The following is a 4,562-nucleotide window of genomic DNA, read 5'->3' as shown; positions in this document are numbered from 1 at the left end:
CGCATTCCTGATCTCAACAGGAAGGCTGCAAGCTTTTTCCCATTGAGGATGATATTTGCTGTGGGTCTTTAAATAGATACATTTTTTGAAATTCAGGAATGTTCCCTCTATCCCTATCCTTTGAAGTGTTTTAATCAGGAACGGATGCTGGATTTTGTCAAATGCTTTTTCTGCATCAATTGAGAGGAGCACGTGGTTCTTCTCTCTTCTCTTATTAATTTGTTGTATCACATTGATTGATTTGCGAATGTTGAACCATCCTGGTAGCCCAGGGATAAATCCCACCTGGTCATGGTGGATAATATTTTTAATGTGCTGTTGGATCCTGTTTGCTAGTATCTTGTTGAGAATCTTAGCATCCATATTCATCAGTGAAATTGGTCTGCAATTCTCCTTTATGGTAGGGTCTTTGTCTGGTTTGGGGAGATATATATATATATATATATATATATATATATATATATATATATATATATTCTAAAAAGTGAGCCAGAATAGTGGGAACGAATTAAAAGTTGTCCTATGAAGTAGTGGTGGTTGTTCTCTTGTTTTTTGTGTTTTTTTTTTTTTATTCCTTTCCTGGTTGGTTTTCTGGGGGAGGGGCCTGCCATGTGGGTTTTCAGTCAATGATGTTCTCTGAGTTAAGTTCTCCCACCCCCCTCAAGGGGGTGGGCTCTGGGGAAACTGATTTTTTCAGGATTTTGTTCTCTGGAGGTTTTTATGTTTGTTCACTTTTGTTTTTCTCTCTCACCTTGAACGCTTTTGATGGTTTTTGTAGGTTTAGAGGAAAGCAAACTGCACCCTGACCTCCCTCTCAGAGAGAAGCCTCAGTCTGGCTGCAGAACCCAAATAAATCCCCCCTTGGCTGCTGGCGGAGCAAGTTCCCAGTCGCGGTCCCTGGGGACGCAGTATTTTTTGCTTGTACCAAAACCATGGCAGAGGCGGCTGTCTGGGCAGCTCCAGACTGCCAGAGAAGTTCCAAGTGGTGATCCCACACTGAGATTCTCCCCCCTCCCCTGGCTGGCCCTGGCAGGGGGCTGGGAGTGCCTGGTCTTTCCAGGTTGAGAGCACCAGGCTGGTGCCTGTGTGCTCCTCTCTCAGGGGAGGATACGGGGCGCAACTTGGACTCTGATAGCATGGCATGGCACTCATGTGGGGACTGCAAAAAGGTTGTGCTTCTGTTGGCTGGTGAGGCTTCCATGCCCCACACGCTCTCAGGCGTGCTGGTGGCTTGGGGACCAAGACTTGGTTTCACTGCAGCACTCTCTCTGGCTCTGTGCCAGGGGTGGCTGTCCTGGGTCTGGGGACTTAAGCCCCCAGTCCCTAAAGCCCAATTCCCATGACTCTCCTGCTCCCCGGTGATCCTTTGCTCTTTTTGAGTGCTTTCTACCAGACTCCCGAGTTAATGATGGTCCCCAGAAGCAGGGCACTCTCATATTGGGATATTACTTTCCAATGGTTCATCTATGGTGGCTCCCTCCCCCTTTTGTTTATTTTCCAATATCAGTCCAACTTTCCCACTCCGCTTTACCTGCCCACTGGCGTCTTCTGCTCCAGTAGAGATCCAGACGTGTATAATTCTGATCTCGTGCTGATTTCATGAGTGATCGGATTTCTTTGGAAGGTAATCAGCTCACTTTAGGGTACAGGTTGAAAGGGCGCCTCCTCTACTTCCCTGCCACCTTGTCTCCTGAAATCTCAGTGTATTATTGTTTAATAAAATTGAATTAATAAAAAAGAGGGGCAACTGATGAATTGCTGAACTCTACATCTGAAAATAATGACCTACTATTAAGCTAATTGAATTTAAATATAAATAGTTAACTAATTTTTAAAATTTTAAAGATTTTTTTTTATTTATTTGACAGAGAAACATAGCAAGAGAGGGAACACAAGCAGGGAACACAAGCAGAGAGTGGGAGAGGGAGAAGCAGGTTTCCCGCCGAGCAGGGAGCCCAATGTGGGGCTCAATCCCAGGACCCCAGGATTATGACCTGAGCCAAAACCAGATGCCCAACTGACTGAACCACCCACGCTCCCCAAAATAATTTTTAAATTTTTTTTAAAGATGCCATCCGCACTACCATCTCCAGAATTTTGCCTCTCCTGCCAACACATATTTAGTTTTCTCTTGCAGTAAGACATACTACCACAAACTTATCTGCTTAACACAATATACATTTATCATATCACAATTATACAATCTCAGTTTCTGTGGGTCAAGAGTGAGGTCACAACTGAGTCAGTCCTCCATTACACTTGTGCTGTTGACCATACTGCCTTTCCATCTATAGGTTCTACTAGATAAGAGTCCTCTTGCAAGTACACTCAAGTTTTGGGGAGAACTCATCTCCTTGCAACTTTACAATGGAGGGCCCTGGATTCTTAGTCACTGGTAGCCACCCTCAGCTCCTTTTGCCTGCCCTCAGCTCTTGAATCACCTGCATTTCTACGCTGCATGGCCATGTAAAGGCCCTCTAGACACGGCGTTTTACTTCCTAAATGCTAGTGAGAGAGCATCTCTCTTTACAAAAGTATCAAGTCCTTTTTTTTTTTTTTTTTACCTCGAACAAGTCCTTTTTTAATGGCTGATGAAGTCAAACTCTCCCAAAATAATCCTCCTTTTGATTAATTCAAAATCAAGTGATTTTGGTCCTTAATTAGCTCTGCAAAAACCCTTTACTTCACTTTATAACATTATCTAATCAAGGAAATAGCATCCCTTACCTTCACCATCTTCCAAAAGTCACACACATTCTCTCCCCACTCAAGGAGTGAAATTATCCAAAGGACTGACTCTTTGGGGGATCAAATATTTCTGACACACTATCTCTGCTAGAAAAGTAATGCCTTGTAGCCAGTCATTTTCCATCATCTTCATTTCTGAGTCAAAGTGTTGATGGAATCTTCTACCCTCATTTCAAAGGAGGTTAGATAATGTAGTTTTTATATTACAATTTGGGAAGGCAGGACTCATGATATAGAAATCATCAACATTTAGAGAGGGTGTTCATAAATGGTGAGCTGTCAGTAATGACTCATACCACCTACCACAAATGTAAATTACCTCAAGTATAAGAGAATTTTCAAATATATTAATAATACACAGTGCATAAGTCCAAAGTTAATTCTGGCTAGAATGTTACAACCCTGTCTTTTTTCCAGGGATGGGGCAAAAGTGCTGACCCTTAGTCAAAGCTGAAAGGAATATATTAATGTGTGATTGGTGTATTTCTGGGCTAAGTTATTTTTTCAGCTTATGTTTCCTTTTTTACGTTTTTATTTTAATTCTAGTTAGTTAACATAACATGTTACAGTAGTTTCAGGTGTACAGTATAGTAGTTCAACACTTCCATACATTATCCTGTGTTTGTCACCCTCCTTAATCCCATCTGTGCTAAGTTCAAAACATACTAGGGGAAACCCTGGGTCAGTTTGTCAGCATTGTTTATAGAAAATGTACAGATTGGTGGCCTGCAGCACCTAGTTTCTGTTATCTTGGTTTCTGTTTTTGAGCAGGTCATGCAGCTTGTTTTGGACTATGTAATCAAAGAGGTGTGAAACACCTCTCCTCAGAAGAAGTTTTGATTTCTCTGAGACTAAGCTATCTCACCTGTATTTTGGTGGCTTATAACTGGAACATAAAGCACATCATGGTGGTTGAGAAAGGTCTTTGGAAGTCCTATGGAGGAAGTAACCCTCTAGTTTTTTATACACAGACATAGTGTCAGAAATGGTTTTGAATTTTTATTGAATATTTTTATTTATGTGTTATTATGTAAATTTTCTGTTTAAGCCAATTAACATTATATGTGTTAATTTATTTCCCAATGCAGTCATCTCTTCCATCTCTAGAGTAATACTTATTTGATAAAGTTGGTTTGTAATGAATAGATACAGTTTTTGTTATCTTATGGAAATTTATTTTTAGCTATTTTAATTTTTTATCAGTATTTGCAAGTATGATTTTTTAACTTTCCATAGAAGTACCTTTATTATTTATAGTATTTAGGAAAGGAATAAAGCTCTAGAAAAAACAACATTTCCAAAATAAGATCTTCTGCAAAGACTGGAATATTGTGGGTGAGTTTTGATAAGGTCCAGTTTGGAGTCTTGCTCTAACTGAGGTTATTTTTATGTTGTAAGGATGGTTCTCTCTGAGTCTATCAGCTATCTTTGGACCATAGCAACTGTCCTGGTGAACTCAGCTCTCTGTCAGCCCTCTCACCTTCAGCCAGATTTTCACTGTCCAAAATTTCATAATTGCCAAGGATGTTCTTTGAGAATGATTTGTTCCATTTGCAATCTGGAATTTCACCAGTTGAGGCTACAATATTGAGGGTATCATCCATCTTCAGAACATTTTCATCTTCCCAAACTGAAACTCAGTACTTACTAAACACTAACTCTCATTTCTCCTTCCCCTAGTCCCTAGAAATCACCATTCTACTTTCTGTTTCTATGAATTTGATTACTCTAGGTACCTTATGTAAGTGAAATCACATAATAATTGTGTCTGGTTTAGTTTACCTAACATAATGTCATCAAAGTTTGTCCATGTT

This window comes from Mustela putorius, unplaced genomic scaffold (genome assembly GCF_011764305.1).
Source record: "Mustela putorius furo isolate JIRA1106 unplaced genomic scaffold, ASM1176430v1.1 tig00537227_pilon_pilon_pilon, whole genome shotgun sequence".
Lineage (NCBI taxonomy): Eukaryota > Metazoa > Chordata > Mammalia > Carnivora > Mustelidae > Mustela > Mustela putorius.
The sequence above is the reverse complement of the archived record's forward strand: the minus strand, read 5'-3'. Positions refer to the sequence as shown.